The following is a 7,003-nucleotide window of genomic DNA, read 5'->3' as shown; positions in this document are numbered from 1 at the left end:
GATCTAGATTGAGTTACTTGTTTTCCTACACATTTGTGTATTTTATAGTATTTTTATCTATGTGACAGGATAAAAATATTCCGTTCTCTTTTCTTCATATCTAAGAATTTGTAAAGCCACTAGAGATTCCTCACGATGTACGATAATTGCTCTAAAGTCTATTACCAATACAACCTAATCATCAGAAAATGAAGTTCTATTACGTATCAGATTTAGCTATTGCTGCTTTTTTTTCTCTTTAAGCTAATATATTATTCATCGCTGACGTTAAAATATTATTTAATTACTGTTTTCTCATTTCATTCAATCCAGGTGTATATCATATACTATTATTATTATTTAACCCGATATTGACACCCGAAACGCCTATCAAACCTTTTCACTCACACGTTTCAATCAGAGCGTGACTGACTGGTGTCTGGCGTGACCTGGGGTAAAATCTGGCTATTGGCCGAACGCCAGACTCGTAGACGGGTCGATAGCTCCGTCGCCGGCTCGACCTGTTTGCACTCTCATTAGGGCACCTGCTATCAGATTACTGTCTACCTATTGTGATTAGCGTCTTTATTGATTTTTATGTTATGCTTAGATTTCTTGTCTTCATAAACATTAACCTCCTTACTAACAAACGTTTCGTCTTAAGTTTTAACTAAACATGGTTTTAATTTGTTCCTAAAATCAATATAAGTCAAAGAGAAAGAACACAGATTTTGTTAAAAGATCTGTTGGAAGTTCAATAGTGTGGAAAGAAACGACTACTCTTCCACTTAATTCGACAATTTCACGCGATGATTCCTGGTGATCTAATAAATCATTATGAATGTCAATAACAAGGAATTGCCTTGTACGACTGCAAAGCACTAATAACATAGTCTAATTCCCTTGCGTTGAAAGGAAATCCATTTATATTTGTAGTTATTAGAGTACTTAGCGTTTATTATTAATCACCATTAGCTCTTAATGTAAGCGATTCGCGAGATGAAACGCAAAAGCTCTTGGTATTTCAATATTTTCTATTATAGGAGTCTTTCTTATTGTTACTGAAGGTACCAATTTGTTTATCGATAAAATTATTCTATTTAATGTTGTTTTATTTACGTAAAGAGCTGGTAAATACATTGATGTCATAGGAGATTATATTTTGTAATACTTATATTGCGCTTTAAACATCTTTTGTCTACAACTAACTTCATTTAACACGTAAAATAGCTGGCTAGAAGGCACCGCACTGAAGATTCTTGAACTTGAGCAAATGTGGTGCGAATGGTCAAAACTTGTCAAATCCTTAAAGAGATTTGTCAACCATGAGTTGCCAGATGCAGCGTTGAAATCGCCGAAATTTTTTACAGCCGTCTTTGAACCTTCGAAGGGAGCTTAATTTGGCATCATTAACGAACAAACATTTATCAAGCCTTTATCCCCGAAGGTTAGGCAGAAGTGAAAATTAATTCACATTTCGCTCTAGTGTTTCTTCGCGTGATGCCATAAGAGGCACCACTGTTGCTTAGTAACAAGTCTATTGCAAACTCATATAAAGTATTCAAGATATTTAAACTCAAATTTGAGTAGGTCGTTTGGTTAATTAACCTGTTCGTGTGAGCTGATGTTTATTTAGGACCACAAACGTTAACATGCCAACGGAGATCGACCGCAACCGCATCGCTTCCCACTTTCAACTTGACTGTAAAATTGCATTTTCTTTGGAAACTACTCTATGAATTTCTTTTGAGAAATGTTGAATGTCTAAAAATAATTCATTATTTTCAAATCATTTCCATATGTTACTATCGGATATAATTATAATATCTATGGTAGGTATTCATATTTTTTTTCTAATTCGAAAACATACAGCTCAAACACCACATTTTACCCGCTACGAGATTTTATCAAACAACTAAAGTTGACAAACCTCTTCTTATAAACACTTTTGCGAAAATACGCCTCAATCCAAAGTCTTGGGCAAATATTTACACAAAGGTAAAGCTTGGTATACGTTAAGAATATTTTCTTATGCAAACATTTGGCATGACGTGGGAAGCCAGTTTGTTCCCCGAATCAATTTATTTTGAAAGGCTGTCGCACTAAGGGAGGTGGGAAAATTGATGTCTAGCATTACCAGGAACAAGTATTTTTTTACGAGGATTATATTTCTCGTAAGATTAATGATTTGTTTTGTCAGAGGTAAAAAATACGAGCACCGTATCCATTAACAGAATTACTTACGGAGCAGAATTACTCTCAACAATGTTTTCCGTACGCGTGGAGAGCTACCTATTTATTTTTATAATTTATGTTAGAAGAAGTATTCATTCTATACAAACTAAAAAACGATGAAATTATTACATAGCACAGAAGAACATTTATTAGTGGATATAAAAAAATCAAATGAACAAAAACAATGTTAAATTAAATTTCGACATCACCTTTGCCATCTAGAATTTAATTTAGACAAAACTCTTTTTAAACTATACCTTCAATAAAAGTTCAAAACTAATAATATTAAATTCAAAAATGGAACAGAGGCCACGCCAAAATAAAAACGACATTCCAATAACCGACAAATTAAAACACAATACCACCAAATTAAAATTCGCAGTATTTCGACCGTATGCAGAACACTGAATCCCTCGTAATTAATTCCCGGATTCAGCCTCGTCGGTAAATCCCGCGCGTGTCCGGTGTCGTGCGTGCACGAGGGCCGTTTAATAACATTCCTACCACAGCAATATTCAGCCGACTGGACTGGGAAATAGTGTACGCCAGCGTATTGGAGTGAAAATAGAGAACATTTTGCGGGTCTTGTACTAGTGGGTTGGTTACTGGTATACGAGTCTGTTTAGCAGTGGCGAAAGGTGAAATTTTCCGAAAGGCAACCCGACACAACATAAAGGTACTTATATGCATGCATGCAGTCTGCAAATCTTTCTAACGGTAATTAGCTTCTACATAAAGGCAAGCCGACAGGAATCGGCTTATATGAAATATGGATCCTTCGCCACTGCTGTCTAGATAATACTAGCTTATTTAAGCCCTAACAGCAAAGTCCACGTTCAGATGTATTCCGGTTTGAAGGCCAATATAGTCAGTGTTATAACTGATTGTGAGACTGTTTCTATTTGTGAGATTTTTTATACACCCACACACGTTATATCCCAAAATTATCGCCGTGTGTGTTCTGTCCCATGATGTGATAGAGCCTACCGCCATTTCGGACATTAATACTACACTCTAGGGTGATACTAGGTTGATAAACCTAATATCACTTTGCCTGACTCGAGGATCGAATCGCAGCATTATACTTGTACAGTAATACAACTATGTTAACAAAGCGAGAATTTTTTATACGTCATTTGTATACTACAACGATTGAGAATGTATACTGGCTGTCATACAAACAACTATGTTCGATTTTATTACACATATAGCGAATAAAACATGTAATTAATTCCACCATTCGCAAACAATACGTCACATCCGACGGCATGTCAGTGCGGTTTGATTGGTTAGACCAATTTCATTGCCAAATCACGTTCGGGTATTGATTAAAACGTATGGATACAGGGTGTTTATTTTCTAATATTTTTGATGGTGTACCGACCGTATTTTTAGTGTGAAAAAAGATATTATGGTTGTTTTATACTCGTCACAAGAATAATTAAAAGAGTACTTAGTTATAATGTTATCGTAGCGAAGCCAAAAGCAGGTGAACATACTAAAAACTTAAATATGCATCTACATGTATCATCCCTTTTCTTTATTTAAAGGAAAGTAAATCCTTTGAAATTTATTTCAGTGAAGATAAAACGATTGTATATTGATTGGGAAATATGAGGATAGCGCAATGATTTTTTTCAATTACAAATCATTACACCTACTCTAATCTGGTATTGTGACCTAATATAGAGCAGGGTCGCCCCTTGTTACGTCATAAAACTGATTAAGTTCGAGCATCTGCATTATGACTAAATGCATAATACAAATGACCTATCCCTCTAGCTCATAGAGATGTAGCTACCTAAAACCCGTATTCACAAACAATACTATGAGGACTCAATGCGCCTGAACGCATAGTGTAGCTAATTTCATAGTTTTTTTTTACTTCGTCCAGCCTTATTTGTCCGACAGCCAACTAAAATAAAGTTGAATCTCAATTTTAACCAATCAGAAAGCCTCTATGCGTACCTACTGCGAAGGTTGTCAAACCGTAAGTACTGAGAAACAATTACTATCATAGCGTTGCTTACGTACTTAGCTAAGTAACGTTTGTGAATACGGGCCTAAGTTTATATTGGTGTGACCCGAAACACCGACTCAGGCGTGACTCACTGATGTTTTATTACAGTAATTAAATCGAACAATTGGCATCATACGGCTTCCACCCACAAACTGTTCCAGCCTTCATAAGTTGTTTAGTTTGTAACAAGTAACAACCAATTAATTTGAAACTTTCACGAATAAAACTAGCACGTTGCTGCTCGATGGCGGCGTGACACGGTTCAATAAATTCCTATCAAATTGAAATGTTATTTTCGGTGCAAATATTGAATTCAATTGTCAGAATATTCGGAATGTTTGCATAACATGAAAATTGTAATTTGTGGAGCAGAAGTGCTGCTGTAATTTTATTAGCGTGTATAAATGATTTCTGTTTAATCACAATTCATAAGGCACGTGCCTTCTCTACGAATAAGAGGGATTACATACTCGGTCTGTCACACTGCCATTTCGGGTTGGGTCTATTACTTTGGATACCTACTCCTATGGAGAATTCTCAGGCATGCCCGAATTCCTCACGACATCAACAAAGGTTGCTTTGATTAAACTTGAAAGCAAAATGCAGTATTCTCCACTACCACTAAGTTGTATTTTAATAAGAAAAGTGTTTACATTAACTTAAAAATCAATTTGAATGTAGGCACTTAAATTCCTATAAACAAATATATTAAACAGTATATTTAGTTACAGAACTCTTTGGCTATAAATAAACTGTGATGAAATATAACTGGACAGGCAACTGGTCTTGTAGCCAGTGTAACTACTGGACATAATAAGACTTAACATCTCATGTATCTGGATGGCGAGCGCAGTGGAATACCAAACAATACTTTGTAATTTAAGGTATTAGATGGTGTTTAACTAGGCAGCCGCATCACTTACCTTAGGCGAACGGCAAGCTCATCTTATCATTCAAAACAATTAAAAAACAATAAGCGTATATTTTTAATAAATTGGAAACAAAGCTAACAATGGTTACGTAAATATTTGTACAATATAACATTCATTCGGCATGGATTATAAATCAATCGGAAGTGGACGGGAGCAGTTCACTTCCCGAAAACACCATTATGTTTGAGCAAACATTTGCAATTGAACGAGCTGGTGAAACACATAAAGCGATTACACTGGATAAGAATTCTGTAGAGGCTATTTGTACTACCTTCTGTTAGCTTTTAAGTCATATTGTAAGCAATTTCGCCTACAGTGTTAATGAACGTATTAGTCTAGATTATTTCCTTACAAAAAAAAAACGACTTGAATTACAGCTTTGCCCATGCCTTTTATGTGGTTAGTGAGGTTGTTAAAGACAATCACTTTTTCTTCCAACATCCCTTTCTATTTCTGAAAATAGCTTATACACACCTCTTTATGGCTTTTATAGTTTTTCTCAGATTTGGTATTTTCTAGGATTGTAATATTTTTTACTAAGTAATCTATGCCTTAGTTGCCTTTGCCATAACAATAACCTTATCACTGATATTTTATGTGTTAATGTGTAGTAATTATTGATTATATCATTTATTTTGTTCAAAGTAATCTAATATGAATCATGAACGTTAAATGTAATGTATAAATTCACCAATCAATCAAGTGGATCTATTAATCCATCAATCATTTGACAAAAAGCTTTGGAGATATTGGCTTCAAAATCTTTTGTCTTTTCATTCGACATTTTACATTTGAAAAGGATAAGGATTTCAAATATATTTCACGCAGATTATTTGTTTGAATCGTGTGATTGATACGATTACCAAAAAACGATCCTAAATTTGTCAAATATACGTGTCTACGATTTTGTTGGCCGTCAATTTGAGAAATTTATAAATGTAGAACATTATTTTTTCCGTAACTAAGTATTCAGTATGCGTGCTATAAAAGGCACGTAATATATATAGTATCTATATATTTCTACCCATAATATGTCTGACATATTTTTGGCGGTTATAGAACTATTTTTTTTGTTGGCTGTCATTACAATTCATAACATCGTTATTTATAGGTATAATATGAAATCAAATGCAAAGTCTACTGTTTCACCAGGTCTTATGCAAATTTATGTTCAGAATATATTTTAGACAGACTTAAACTAAGTAAAGGTCAAAGGGCACGCTCTAAAACTAAGCTGGGGATCAATCTTCGAAGTTAAAGATTCCTAACTTCAGACTAAAAAGGATCAAACTTTACCATTGAATTTCAATATTTATAATAGGATCAGCCAACACGGATTATAAAACGTCAAAGTAATCTGATTAAAGGTAATGGCTTGGCAGCAGTTATATAATAATGAAATACCAGCTCCGTATTATTATAATATTAATCCACTACAGAGAATCAGCCGACTTTACTACTAAAAGAATTGGCTGTAGTAATAGAATACAAAAGAACAACAGTAGAATATTTCGAGATAATATGTAACCAATAATCGATTTGTCAATGGATCAGTTGTTTTGTACTCTGAGAATTCAGATAGGAGTTCATCGCCGATGCATAAAAATGAGGATTACATAAGGTATAGAGCAAAAAAACGCAAAAATTCTATCACCACAAGGTTTATATGATTATACCCATGCCAAAAAGTTCTAAGATTATATAGAGCGGACATTGGGAAGTTGTCATACAAACATTTTGCGCTTATGTGGTTACTCAATCTGCCGTAAAATAACAAAACATCAATGTAAAATACTTCATATTTTTTCCATATAATGATTTGAATGTTTTAATACGA

Source organism: Manduca sexta, chromosome 25 (genome assembly GCF_014839805.1).
Source record: "Manduca sexta isolate Smith_Timp_Sample1 chromosome 25, JHU_Msex_v1.0, whole genome shotgun sequence".
Classification (NCBI taxonomy): domain Eukaryota; kingdom Metazoa; phylum Arthropoda; class Insecta; order Lepidoptera; family Sphingidae; genus Manduca; species Manduca sexta.
Note: the sequence above shows the minus strand (reverse complement) of the source record.